We start from the raw sequence: 15,861 nt of genomic DNA, 5'->3' as shown, positions 1-15,861 counted from the left end.
ACATTAAGCTCTGCACTGAGCATGGGTGGACCCTGTTTGGGATTCTTCTCTCTTCCCCTCTCTCTAGCCCTCCCCCACTCATGCGTGTATATATGCTCCCCCCCCTCAAAAATAAATAAGCATTAAAGAGAGAGAGAGAGAGAGAGAGAGAGAGAGAGAGAGAGAGGGCTCCTATCTCATTTGGTTCAAAAGGTGTGTGGAATATTACACACTGTAGCATTTCTCTTCCTGAAAGAACATTATGAGGTTTCCTACCTTCCTAAATATGGTCTTTGAGCTAAGATTTTTCTCCCCCTTCAAAAATGAAGTTTATCTCCACACACATTTTTTAATGCACTGATGATATCCAGGGTTTATAAATTACGTAAGTGTTGTCTTACCTCTGTACAACTTTTCTTTTCCCTACTTTTCCTCTCTCTGCCTGCCCCTTTGATTTTAGAAAGCTCTTTAGTGACAGACCTATCTCTATGTGTCTTTCTGTCACATGCCATTCAGATGATAAAGAATATTAGTTCAGATGTGCTTAGCTGCTTATAGCAGAAATCTCTGGCTTTTGTGAGTAAAATAAACTACATTATTTTATTCGACATAACAGGAAGCCTGTAAGTATGTCAATTCCATATGGAGACAACTCAATGAGCCAGAGTTTTATCATCTTCTTTTTTTTTTTCCCTCTACTAACTCTATCAGTAAGTTGACTTTTGTCCTCATTCATGTAGCCTCATGGTGGGAAAGTGGCTGCAGCAATTTGAAGGATCACACTCTCACATGTGAAGTTAAGAGACATAAGGGACCTATTTCCTCTCCAAGTCTTTTTTTTCCCCCTCTTTTCTTTTTAAGAGCCAGGACTCATTTCTCAACAGACCTCCTCAAATATATCATTGTCCAGAATTAGGATACTTGCTTTCTCCTAAAGCAATACTTGGAACGGAAAGGTCACATAAACTAGCTAAAACCAATCACGATCCCCCCCTCCACCCCATGAAGCTGTTTAAGACCCAGACTTCACAGAAGACAGACAGTTTCTGCTAGGAAGATATGAAAATGGAAGTGGAAATGATATAATATGATAGGGAAAGTTAATTTAAAAAAATGAAAAACTGATGTGCCTGGCTGACTCAGTAGAAAGAGCATGTGACTCGATCTCAGGGTCACGAGTTCAAGTCCCATGCTGGGTGTAGAGACTGCTTTGAAAAAGAAAAAAAAAAAACTTATAAAAAGTGAACACTAGTGCATTTAGGATTTCACAAGTGGTGAATGAAATTTATTGAGGCAATTACTCAGGATAAAACTATATTTCCCTTTTTTTCCTCTCAAACACTTTTGGTCTCTTTTGTCTCCTCTGACTTATAAACAGTTAATATTAAAATATTCCCAAAACACTGATATGCATTCTATTTACCTTGAGGGAATAAGAGTCATGCAGAAGAGATAAATGAGTTTTCTATTAGAAGTGCTGATTATTTTCTGCATAGATATTTTTCCAAGGAAGACATACAGATGGCCAAGAGACACATAAAAACATGTTCAACATCACTGATCATCAGGGAAATGCAAATTAAAACCACAGTAAGATATCACTTCACACCAGTCAGAGTACCTAGTATCAAAAGGCAAGAAATAACAAGTGTTGGCAAGAATGTAGAGAAAAGGGAACCCTGATGCACTGTTGGTGGGAATGTAAATTAGTGCAGCCACTAATTAGTGGAAAACAGTGTGGAGTTTCCTCAAAAAATTAATAATAGAAATACCATCTGATCCAGTAATTCCACCTCTGGGTATTTACTCAAAGAAAACAAAAACACTAATTTGGAAAGATATATGCACCACTATGTGTACTGCAGTGTTTATAATAGCTGAGGTGTGGAGCAACAAGGTGTCCACCCACAGATAACTGGATAAAGATGTGGCATACACACACGGACGCTCGCGCTCTCTCTCTCTCTCTTTCTCTCTCTCTCTCTCGCGTGCGCGCACGCGCGCGCGCACACACACACACACACACACACACTGGAGTATTACTCAGTCATAAAAAAGAATGACATCTCGCCCTTTGTGACATTGACAACACGGGTAGGCCTAGAGGGTATTATGCTAAGCAAAATAAGTCAGACAAAGGCAAACACCAAATGATAACTTATATACAGAATCCAAAAATCAAAACAAATGAACAAACAAGCAAAACCTGGAAGACTCATCAATATCAAGAACAAACTAGTAGCTTCTGGAGAGGAGGGGAAGGAGGGGGAGGAGAGGATGGGTGAAATACATGAAGAGGATTAAGAGGTACAAAATTTCAGTTATAAAATTAATAAGTACAGCACAGGGGAAATATTCACTAATGTTGCAATAACACTGTATGATGACAGAAGGAAACAACCTTTACAGTAGTGAGCATTATGTAGTATATAGAATTGTGGAATTACTATGTTGTGCACCTGAAACTAATAGAACACTGTATATCAACTATACTTCAACAATAAAGTTTTTAGAAAGTGTCAGTTATTTTTAAAGGGATTTCGAAAACCAACAGGATTTCTAGAAAGGTGTGATCCAAATGCAGCCAGCTGAGTGGTAACTATTATTATTTTGTTGTTGTTGGTCTACGTGGTATTTCAGAGCAAAAAGTGAACATGAAATGTGGTTCTTCTGTTATTTATGTGTATATGAAATAGCAAAAAAAAAATATTAAAAGCACTAATCTGACTCTTGGTTCTATTTAAATGACAGTCTCAGATCATAAAATAGAATAATAAAGTTTTAAAGAGCCACAAAGGCTTTCAAGCAAAAGTAACAGGGAAGCTTATAAAAGAGTTTTTTTTTTTCTTCCAGGTAACAAATATGTAAGAGGATAAAACAATGACAATGCTTAGTTAGGTAAATAACATGAAGCTTAATCCTCCTTTAAAGTTTAGATTACAGACCTATTCAGCAAGGAACAGTCAACAAACTGGCAGGATAAAGCAAACTTGCATTAAAATAAATGACTATCTAACAAAACACAGTTACACATAATGGGCTCTCAGTGTAGTGTAAATCTTTCCAAATTGCCAGGAAATAGACCACCATCAGCCATCCTATTTAAAGTGAAATTAGTCTTTTGCAATGCATCAGGTGATTTAGACAACCTTATATTTCTCAGAATTTTACTTCTGTTTGGACTCTCTTCTTCTTCAACTAGAAATTCTTTGGTCAAGTCAGTTCTAGAGAGACCTGAAGGGGCAGCAGCCATGGACCATCTGGGCAAAACTTCGAGCTTTTTGTAAAATGGGACTATGAAAACTCTGGAAATTAGGGATTGGTGAATGGAGATATATGTGCCAGCTTTAAATGATCCCTAAAGCATGTATGCATGTATGTACTTGTTTAATTAATTTATTTATCCATCCAACTTATAGAAGTATCATAATAACTGAAATAATCCCTGGGGAGTGATAATCACCGTGCATTAGATATAATTCTTACCGGGTAGGTGGGACTAAATCAACTTACTGGTCATGGTGACTGAGGGCAAGGAGTGTGACTCAGGCTTGATCCATCCGAACTCTTCTCCCAGGACTAGAGAAGAGAGAGAGACAAACTAGAGAGCTGAGAGAGAGACATCTTTTTCCTTCTCATCATGAAGATATAAGGATATGAGTTTCAAGTTCCTGAAATGATACGGACCGGAGAGCAGGCTGCTAACAAGAGGGCAGAAACAGGTAACTTCCAATAGAAGCCCTGTGTGCCCCCAAATAGAGCAGGATTTCTGGGTTCTCAAATGACATCGTCTTGTCTACTTGATGCATTTTGAGGAATAAAGACTGTTAACTCAGCTGCACGTGCCTTCAGATATCTGAATTTATTTAAGGTATCTTTTTATCAAGTGAAAGGGTGAACAGATAGCCTCTGCTTCAAATTTAATATGTAACCTTGAAATAGGTATGTGAGTGATTTAGTTTCCAAGTCGTAACACTGATATTTTTAGAACCTAATATTTATAGCCTTGGCAATACCATGTTAAGATTGAAATTATTTGTTTGCAGATATTTTTTTCTGCCATTAGCTACTAGAAATCAGTCCTTTGAAAACTGACTAGTAAATAATATTTTGACATATAATTCATATTTATCAAGTTTATTTGATATATTATAATTTACTTATAGTCTAGTTTGAGGCTTTTTGGCATTTTAGGTGTCTTTCTGTTTTGCTGCCATTTAATGATTTCAGGACTTTCTAGTGGATCATCTCAGGGAAACTGCTTCTTTTTTTTTTTTTAATGTTTTATTTATTTTTGAGAGAGAGATAGAGACAGCATGAGCAGGGGAGGGTCAGAGAGAGAGGGAGACACAGAATCCAAAGCAGGCTCCAGGCTCTGAGCTAGCTGTCAGCACAGAGCTCGACACGGGGCTCGAACCCACCAATTGCGAGATCATGACCTGAGCCGAAGTCAGACATTCAACCCACTGAGCCATCTAGGTGTCTCAGGGAAACTGCTTCTTAATATCCAAATACAAATCTGATTTCTCCAAGTAGGCTGCACTGGGTGAGGCTTGAAGGGATGGTGAGAAAGATGAATAAAATGTGAAATTTCATGTCATTTTTAGCCACTACAAAAACTATGAATAAACTGAGTATCCATAAATTTTCTGAAAGCTCACAGGTCATGAAATTTCTAGCAGGGCTATCCTTTAGTTCGAAGAAGATAATATGGGGAACCGGTGTTTTACTATATTTCCAAGTGCATATTTAAACTGTACTGTCACATTGAAAAAAAAAGTTATAAACTCCAGGAACAAACTATTGTTTGTAAGCATGTTAATTCATTTTACAGGTTCTGCTAAATGACCATGGTAAATTTTAATAAAGATTTTCATGCTAATTTGACAATCATTCAAAGTAAGTCACAGAAAAACTTTTTTTTTTTAAAGTACAATGCAGTAATATAAATCTCAAGTGTGGGTTGACTCAATGAGTCACTCAACACCTCAGTTCAAGCACAGTGAATCATCAGGAAGGAACATGTGCTTAGAATCTGAAACATGGAAAAAATACAAGTTCTGCTCTAAATTATTATGCATTGTATTATATGTATCACATATAATTATGGCACAAAAATCTCCTTAGCATCGAATAACTCATTCAAAATGTCGGTTCAGTGAATTACATGTAAATGAATCAAAAACATATGGGCAAGGTTTATCTTGAAATAGAGAGCTTGACCAAATGTGTTTCGGGTTTTCACCCACTGCAAATATCTGAAAGGTACAGTCGAACCTTGGCTGGTCTTAAATCTCCTTTGTGGAGCTTCCTAGTGAGCTTTTCTTGTCATTCCCTCGCCTTCAGTATCCTGGCTTTTGTTTCTTGCTAACATTACTTAGTCGTGCAGAGGAACACATTGAATGCACACAGTATTTAGCAAAATGTATTATATATGCATCAAAATTGGGTCACGTTAACATAGAATATATAATGCATTAAATGTGTGCCTTAATATGTACATAAAGAAATTTTAGTTTATGGAAGACAATACAGAAACAATACTTTTTCATTACATTTTAAAAATTATAGAAGTATGTCAGGCTGAAACAGTTAAATATTTCAACAGGTTAAGGAATAAAATCTACTCTAGGTCCTTCAGAAGTAACCATATACACACACATATATGTGAAATGTAGCTTATATAAACGATTCACATACATGTGAATATTTGCATGTAGGTACATGCATGTATATGCCACTTGTCCCAAAGATGGTTAAACAATCTGTATCTTCTACTTCAGTTTGAGTTATTCACATAATATGTCATGGAGTCTTTCTAACATAATAGAGTATATGTGGAGACTTAGCCCATTTTTTAAAGTGACTACAGAGTATTTAGTAATAACCATATGGATCATTTCCAGGTTTTTCTCTTTTTCCTCTGTATTCAATATCTACCTAGGATGCTCTTTTGCCTAAAGTGTTTTCTTTTAGAAAACCAGAATTATTGGAATTAAAAAGACAAGCCCAATGTATGGTGCCTTACAAAACAGGATATAAAAAATCTATTTATTTATTTGAAAAGAAGACAATCTCTGGGCAGAAGGCTGGGTTTATACTAACACTTTTAGATACGTTATGTGATCCATTTCAGAAATGATAATCTGGCCTGAAAACCTTTTTCCTCAATTACGGCAGAAGCTGGCATTCTTTTGCAGTAAAGTCAGCAAATGGGAGAGATCCTTAGAGCCAATCTCTTGGGAACGTGAATTTGGGATTATGTCACCACTTAGCAGAATAACCGCACTGATGGGCTGAAATGAATCCCTCTCCCAGCAGACTGAACTTTTTAGCCTCTCTCATATCAGCCATCTCCCTGTTGTTGGTATACAATTTCAGTAAAGTAAGAGCAAGGCCAGGTTCAGAGAAAGACCAGACCACAACAACAACAAAAACTTGATAATGAATAATACCAATTCCTACCCAGCTACTTTTATCTACTAGTGGTGTAAAGTAGCTTTCCCCACTTAATTCCTCAGTGAAAGGATTATACATTTCATAAATAATGGCAGAGAAATAGCCAAGACTGATTTTTTTTCATGCAATCTGGGGAAATACATGAAACCAAAAGTGTGCAAAATAGTATGTTACATGCTTTGAGAACAGAGGAATGAGAGAAATGCTGATATTCACACATTCACTTTATTAACTGGGTAGAAACCTATCTTAATAAATGCCTGCATTACAATGTCTCAACTACCTTGGTGCCAGGAAATAGTTCGATTAAGGTAATCTAATTACAGAAGTCAGAGTACCAAGATTCTCCTTAGAGTTCCACTGTGTTTGAAGTATGAAAATTTTCAGAATCATTAATAAAGTCTGAAAATAACTACTTGAATAACTAGTTATACATTGTTCACTTATGTACATATACAGCATATATCGACATGCTGCATTTTCAAATAATTCAAAAGTATTTCACTATAGTCAGAAAAGGAAAGTAATTTGACCTCATGTTAGATTTATCTGTGCTAGAGTAAGATGGATAAATGGATGATTGGATGGATGGATGGATGGATGGATGGATGGAGAGATGGATAATTTCAAATTGATGTGAAAGTTTTGTCAGTTCAGAATGTGATCATCAATGGTCTGAAAAAATTCAGTCAAGACAAATTTTCAGGGACTCTACTAATGCTCCCTGATGCAAATGGCAGACTCATGATTTTGAGTTCCCTATCACTAAGCTCTATTATTTGGCATGAACATATCAAAATGAATCTAGTATGTTTTTCATTAATATTTAGCTTTAGTTATATCCCATCAACCACCAGCTGCAAAGGATTCTATTTGTACCAATCTCTCATATTTGTCCCTTTTTTTCCCCCCATTTTCATTGCCATTCAGTGCACTTGATTTCCATACCTCACCTTTGGCCAACTGCAAAAGTTTCTTATGCTTTGTCCAATTCAATCACTGGGATGTCACTAATAATTCATTTTTTTAGAAAAATCTTCCAAAGACACCATTTTACCAAGTAATTCATTCACCTGTTTTAAAAATGCTTTAAATTGCTTATAAGTTATAATTTTTTATCATCACACTCTTATAAAATCCTGATTTCCAACCATGCTGATTTTACCTGGGATGTATAATTCCTTATCACAGCTCCAAGCCTTTGTTCTTACTGTTCGTTACTGTTGTAAAAAAATATTTGGCATTACTTATCCATACTTATTCTATTCTGTCTGAACAGCTCTCTACATTCTCAACAACACCAGATTTTTAAATTATTGCCACTGTGATAAGAAAAAAAGTAACTAATTTTTGTTACTTGCAATATCAAGTTTTTATACATATTCCGTCACTCCCAAGGAAGATTCTTTATTAATTTTACTTGTGAATTAAAGTATGTCCCTTGACTGTCATATTTTATAAAGAAAATAACCAGCATCTCACTGCAAACCATCGAACTTCCAACGTGCTTCATGTTGGAGAGAGGGTTTCTACACTTGGAACATCTCCTCGGAGTCTTCAGTTGTATCTTTTTTTTTTAAGTTTATGTATTTTTTTTTGAGATAGGGAGATAGAATGAGCAGAGAAGGAGCAGAGATAGAGGGGAACAGAGGATCAGAAGTTGGCTTTGTACCAAAAGCAGAGAGCCTGCTACAGGACTCAAACTCATGAATCATGAGATCATGACCTGAGCCAAAGTCATACATTTAATTGACTGATTCACCCAGGTGCCCCTTCAATTGTAACTTTTTAATCAGAGAGTATCTCCTAACGTCTTTGGATATTCAGCTTCAGCTTCCAATTAATGGGAAAACTAAGTAATTTAATAATTATTGTCTAGGCAAAAATTGAATATTTAACCCAAAAGTATTCCATCTTATTTTTTACTGTTTATATTTTTTTGTCCTTTTCATTATAAGAAGTAGCTTTATTAGTTTCCTATAAGCAAATCTCAGGCTTTTGTTTCATAAACTTATTTAAAAACTTTCTTTTAAAATCTTTTATTTAGGGGCGCCTGTGTGGCTTAGTCAGTTAAGCGTCCGACTTTCGCTTAGGTCATGATCTCGCGGTTCGTGGGTTCGAGCCCCCCGTCGGGCTCTGTGCTGACTGCCAGCTCAGAGCCTGGAGCCTGTTTCAGTCTGTGACTCCCTCTCTCTCTGACTCTCCCCTGCTCATGCTGTCTCTCTCTCTCTCTCCTAGAAATAAATAAAAATATTAAAAAATAAATAAATAAAATCTTTTATTTATTTGAGAGAGAGAGAGAGAAAGAGAGAGAGGAGCAGACAGAGGTGAGAGAGAATCCCAAGCAGGCACGACTCTTATCAGTGTGCAACATGACCCTGGGCTTGGTCCCACAAACCATGAGATCATGACTGGAGCGGAAATCAAGAGTTGGACGCTTAACAGACTGAACCACCAAGCGCCAAGACTTGTTAAAAAAGTAGTCAGACCTTGACTAGCTGATATACTTAAATGTCTAATTTTTATGCATTTGGTTTATCATAAATTTCATGATTTGCTCACAAAAATGCAACAACTTTACGGGAAGTGGGGCCAGTGTATTTCTACTCTGGTGGGATGAAAATATAGCATATGCTATGTGATCTGCCCTCCTATGGGTCACCGATTTATGAAGGTTGAATACTCTGTTTTGCATAGAAACACTGTTTGCAAAATCATTCCATGTTTCCTCGTTCAGAGAATGCACATTCCCAAATTTATAAAACAATCATTGTATGTGTCAAAACACATTTATATGCTCACTGTAGCTTGCTTTGAATAAATGTATATATTTCACTATTTTTTTAAAAAAGTGAATTGTAAACATGAAACAACTCTGTTGAGCAAAACAGTAGTCCACAGAGCCAAGGGTAAAATTGACATATAACAGCTCTGTGGTCTCTCGTGTATGTCACTATTTATCCGATTTTACCCTGAGTTACTATACTCATCTCTTTATATATTGGAGTTCTCGCGTATCTTGCCTGCAATTTGTCTTGAAATAATGTTTTTACAGTGTTTTTTCAAAAAAGCCTTTCCTTTCAGTTATTTTACTCAGATGACCTCTACATATTAAGGAATTTGGAGAATTAGGTAATTAAAATTAATTTGACATTACAGAACAAGATAGATAATCACACACATGCAAATTCCATACTCCATTTCTTCAACTTTGCTGTGAGTCTAACATTATATTTGTTTAGCCTAAGAGTATGCAGATTTAAGTCACTTTTCTGAAGAACACAATATTTCAGCTACACTTCTGTTTTTGTTGTGTGGCCCATACCAGAGACAGAATGTAAATAACTATAAAATATATACTTCACGATGTTCTGTTAAAAAACCTGTTTCTATCTCAAAACATTTATTATTCTTTTCTTTATCCATTACTTATCTTTAGCACACATCCCTTGAAAAGATTTTACTGGATTAAAAAATATTTTTGTCACAGATCTAGATAAAAGTAATTGTAATCAAAACACAGCAGGATAGTGAATCAGAGATTAAAATACAGAAATGAAATATTCTAACAGGATCATTTTTTAAGTGAAGAAGTTGTGTTCCAATCAGAAGTACCTATGATGGGTCTAGATTTCCATAACTTATTATCTTTGGATAAAGAAATCCATTAAAAAAAAACTGTGAGTCCATTTCTTGTAAATAGACATCCCACATTCTAGTGGGATAACAAATTAATCATCTTTATGACACTGTTTAATTAACTTGACATATATGTATGTATGTATATATGTGTGTAAATATATAGATATATATGTGTCACCATATATAGATATATATGTCCTAGTCAATTATTTATTTACTTGAAAAGATCTCTACTTCAAGACATCAATACATTTATATGAACACGTAGCATCTGATAAGTTCAATAGGTACATATGTAAGTAACTAGTGATGAGCTCTAAATCAAATAGTAACTCTTGGCTTTTCCTATCTTTTAAGAGCTGAAAATATATTTATTAGCATTAATATGTGAAATTGGCAAAGTTAAGCCTTAGCTAATCTATAAATCACTTTAGGGCCAAAATGGAGCATGCAACCCTATTGCTTTGCAAGTAATAAATAAATATGTGTTACAGTGATATTCTTTCATAAATGACACTTGCAGTCATTCTTAGGTTTTGAAAACCCATAATTTATAAACTTCACCACCACCATCTAAGAATCTAGATCTCCGAAGAAGCACATGAAGGAGCAGAGAGCCCCAGGGAGAGCCCTCTATATGCAAAGTAGCTGAGATTGTGAAGGAGGGCAGGTTTTGGAGAGGTTCCTGATTTTTGGAAAAGGGCAAAATTCAGGAAGGGAGAGGAGAGGAAGGAGGGAGGCCTGGAAAAAAGAAAAAAACACAAGTAAAGCAGAACCAGTTACAAGCCAGAAAGATAAAACATTGTCATTTGTTACCTCCTCAAATTATTTAGGTTGTAAAAATAATAGTTTTCATGATGCATTTGGATTTTCATGGAAACTGGCAGGGAAACACAGTAGAGCTGAGGATACATAAGAACGATGACTTGGGATTCAGGGGATGTTTATCTGCCTGTGAAGGGAGAGCCCCAGGTGGCTTAAGCAAATGTGATGTTATCTTGTATTTAAAAGGACATCAAGCACTGAGGAAATTTACACACACACACACACACACACACACACACACACACAGAGTAAACATCTAGATAATTAAGATATAAGATGGGCCCAGAGTTCTTAGGTAATTCTTTGAATGGATTTGGAAGTTGATATTAAAATGTGAAGTTAAAAAAAAAAAACTAAAGAGATATTAAAAGTTTCAGGAAAAAATAATGATTAGTGTTTTGGGGAAAAATAAGAATGTAGACTAAAAGTAAAGGTGAATCTTGAAAAATATGTGAGGCTAAATGAAAACGGTAGAGATAAGTGAATGAGGCATATGACTATGAAATATAATCATTTCAGGACAGAATCCCTTTCAGTTAAGTCTTTGTTGAAACAAGTACAGCTAATATGTTTGAAAGTGGAGACCAGGTAAAATGATCAGTGATGTTGAAACTGCATGTATTACTTTTGTCCTGGCAGAACCACTTTGGGGAAGGGGAATAAAGAAGGATATCAAGTGTTGAAATTGTGGCCTTTTGATTGTTTATCACATGGAACATATAATATTTAAGTGGAATTTGTAGTTAATGATAAGAATGGATTAATATCTCCCTTCTTTTGATAAAGACACTTTCTTAAGAGTTTCTTCCAAACATTCTTCTTGGGCAAACAAGATTCTGTAATTTATCCATATTATATAGCCCAAGCAAGATTATGCCAAGTACCAGAAAAAGAAGCATTGAGACCTTCTATCTCAAATAATAGACACTCCTGGAGACAGAGAGAATTAATCCCACATTTTTGTGAATTGTAAGATAGGCTTTTGTAAATGGGCAGGCAGACGGAGGGGGATTCTAGGAATCTTTGTAAAGCTAGAAACACTTCTCTACTCCAGAAAGTTGCTCTAAATTCTTCCCTGTCTCTTTCTTCCTTTTTTTTTTTTTTTGTCTGCTATTGTAAGAGTAAAAGCTGTAGTTAGAAATGACCATATTTGATGAGTTGCTTCAACATCTGTGACTTTTTTTCCTAAGTGTAAAAATGTCTGTGGGTCCTATTCTGAGGGGTGACTTGAACCCTTATCACCAAGCAAATGATTAAGGGAAGCAGAAAACTCTGCTCTTTCAACCAGAAGCAAATAAACATGCGGAAAATTTAGTATAACACCACTACAATTTCTTCCTAGCATTGAAAGGGGGCCTAAGGCTGTGTCCCAACAACGCTGAAGGGATTTCCTTGGCGTTTCATTAGACTCTCAAGAGTTCTGTAACTCACAGCTAGTAAAGAACACTGCCTCAGTTTAGAGACTGTAGTATCTGTGTTTTTATGTGTTTGAACATTTGACTATTAAAAGATGCTATTAAATAAATGTAAAAATACATTACATTACACAGTTATTAAAAGAAAGATCGTTACCGGACAAAAATCTAACTCAAATATCACACGTAAAATTTCTTAAGAGAGAGCTGAGAAATGAAGCAGACAGACAAAACCGATCACTAAAATGAAGCAACCAATCTAGTCAGCCAACAAGCAAATGTTTCATCTTTGAAAAAAAAATGCATTGATCTGTTTCATTGGACAGGACCTAACCTAATGATGGTAGTGATATTTTGCAGACATACAGAATAAGCCCCCACCACCACGCCCAAAGGGGACTCTGATCATAATAAATGATTGTCAGTCTAGAACAAATGATACCATTGTAGAGAAAGAAAATAACATTACTTTAAAGTGAAAATGGCATGCAATTCCATTGAAAAATAGTGCTCTCCTTTCATTTGGCTAATAAGAATGTAATGCAAGCAAAAACTTTAAATTAGAGGGAGAAACACATTATTATTCTTGGGAAAACCAAATAGATGAACATAATGTTATTTTTGTAACATTGAACAGAAACTATCCATGATTTCTTCTATGACCTATGCTGGATAATGTCATTAAAAATAAATATCTTGGCTAGCTGTGATGCATTTGAAAGTCAATTAGAAATTATGAATGGATTATGATATTATGTTAAAACCATCTATGGCCCATTTATGACTATAGTTATTTCATAACATCTTTTCCTAAGTGATTGAAAAGACACATATGTTTAGTCTATTAAGGGAGACAGAAGGCACACTCTGGGAATACCAGAAGAGTTTCAGTTACACCAATTTAGGAGATAACTCCACCCTCGGTCACCACTTCGTCTCTTCTGTGAGGCTGAATTCAGCCTTTGGTGTCTAATGGCAGCCTGACTCTGCAGAGAGCTTCAGAAGCAGGAAGGAGGTTAGCTACTGAGCAGCCGGGGGTGCCTTTGACAGAATATCAAGCTTTAGAACACCACCACCATGCTTTCTCATTTTGAGAACAAATACCTATTTTATGTATTATCTCACTTTTAAAAATGAGGCAATTTTAGTTTTTTGACGTTCACACATCAATTTTAAATTGTTACAAATAATGTCAAATCTTTCTTTTCTAATAAATATACAAATAAAGATCTAAAAAATGAATGGAAAGGGATAAAATTCTTTGGTGGAACATAAGTGTCTGAGTGTACCTTCAAGCCAACCAATGTTTATTGAGTGTACTGTGTGAGGCACCCTGCCAGAAGGACGGAAAGGAAGAAGGACATTCACTGGGTAAGTCAGTCAGGGTCCTGTGTGGGGGGAAGTGGGTGGGAGTTGATCAGTGCCCTTCTAATTCAATCTTCTTTAATGAGTTCGCATACTGAGACATCAGCTGCTCATGGTACACCTTGTGGTATCTTCCTGAATTCCACCACTGCTGTGTCCAATCATAATCCCAATTGTTGCCTGATCCCCAATGCCCACAAAGCTACCAGAGATGCCTCCTCTGGCTGGCATGGTCTCATTTCTGGTTGGGTGCCTGCACCAGCACTACCATGTGCTAAGACTGAGCATCCCAGTGTGGAGACTGAACCCTAGTGGGAAGAAGACATTTGCATCCATTTGTAATATATTTTGTGATATAGTTACCAAACCTACAGTCCAACTTAGGAAAGTGTCAGTACAACTAGTTCTTCTCATCACTTTGGCCCAGGTATTTTCAAACATTTTTGAAGCTATAGAAAGCTGAACATAAGCAACACTTAACTATCAGTCATCATAATTCCATCAGAATTACCAATCTCTTCCAGTTACTATGGATTTGTTTGAGGGCTAAGCTTGTCAGCTCAATGCCTTCCTTTGTTTGGATAATTTGAAAGGAAAAAAGTTGAGACTGTTTAGATGACAGGGCTTGAATCTCACTTATAAGAGGCTAAGAAAAGTCTAAGCGCAAGTTCAGGAATTTAAAAATTGTGTAGAAAACACGCCATTATTGCTGTGGAACGCCAAGTGAGAAGGTCAGATATGGTTTGGAGAAATTAAAGGGCTTCCAGGAATCAACAGAGGGCCAGACAGATTTGGGTAGATGCCTTTGTAGTTCTTTCTAACTAATGTATTCATATGGCTTTCTCTAGAACTATTTATCTATAGCTTGCAGCAGTGAAAGTTAAATTGTGTGAGTGAGTTCACTACTTTACTGAGCACCAATGGAGAGGAAATGTGTATGAGAAGATCAAACCACACATTAGGGACTCAACAGAAAAAAGAACTTATAATTTTGTTGAGTCAATGTATGATCAATCTCTTCCTCTGGGTAAAAGTGTATTATTCACTTCTGTATGACTTCTGTCATGAGAACAGCTTTTCATAGCTCTACAAAGCCATTCCCAGAATGGAAAGTATGTTTGATGATACAACAGATAAGTTTTGAAACTCCTATTTTTTCACTTCATGTAAAGTGTAGAAATAGTACTCTGAGAATCTAAGAGTTATTTCTTCCTCCATCATAGATCTAAGAGATAGTCCATTCATTCATATTTTAGAAATTCTGAAGAATCCAAAAATTATTAATATAAAGCCTTGTAAAAGGAATATAATAGTGATCACTCTGCTTGATTCTTTAAAATATTTCTTATCCAATTTAAGCAAATCTTGCAACTATTTTAAGTTCGTGGACTTATTTCCAATTTAAATTTTTTAATTAGAGAGGCTTTCAAGCAATTATAACTAATGATAAATCATATTTGACCCAGAGTTATCTAACATTGCTGCTTGACCAAACTTCATCACAGTAAGATAGGTATTATTTTGCTCTTCTCTCAACATGACAAAGTACAACTGGAGTCCTGGCTTCAGCCACTGCTTCCTCACAGTTGAATCTCTGACTAGCTGGAGTTAATTAATTTAGATCTGGCTCCGGCTTGAGTTCATCCTTTCTAAGCTGCCCTTTACCCAGTCTCAGCCAAATGGTATTACCTCATTTACTGTAATGGCATCCTGATTATACTGGCTTCAACGCTGTTTCACCTGTTAACCCGTTCCACCCAGAACTGGTAGAAAACAGGGGTGCCTGGGTGGCTCAGCCGGTTAAGCATCTGACTTCCGCTCAGGTCATGATCTCATGGTTTGTGAGTTCGAGCCCCGTGTCAGGCTCTGTGCTAATAGCTCAGAGCCTGGAGCCTCCTTCAGATTCGGTGTCTCCCCTCTCTCTGTCCCTCCCATGCTCACTCTCTGTCTCTCTCTCAATAATAAACAAAAACATTAAAAAAATAACTTGTAGAAAACAATCTCCAGGGATGTGTGTAATTTGTTAGTGGATTTTTTTCCACACATTCTTTCTCACAGAGAAACCCTATCCAAGGAAATCAGCTTATATGTACAGATAGATATGCACATACACATATGCATATTAGCAATATTGAACATGTATGCACACATGTATATTCTCATAGCATAAATTGCT

Source organism: Hyaena hyaena, unplaced genomic scaffold (genome assembly GCF_003009895.1).
Source record: "Hyaena hyaena isolate Hyena2069 unplaced genomic scaffold, ASM300989v1 scaffold_338, whole genome shotgun sequence".
In the NCBI taxonomy this organism is placed as follows: domain Eukaryota; kingdom Metazoa; phylum Chordata; class Mammalia; order Carnivora; family Hyaenidae; genus Hyaena; species Hyaena hyaena.
Note: the sequence above shows the minus strand (reverse complement) of the source record.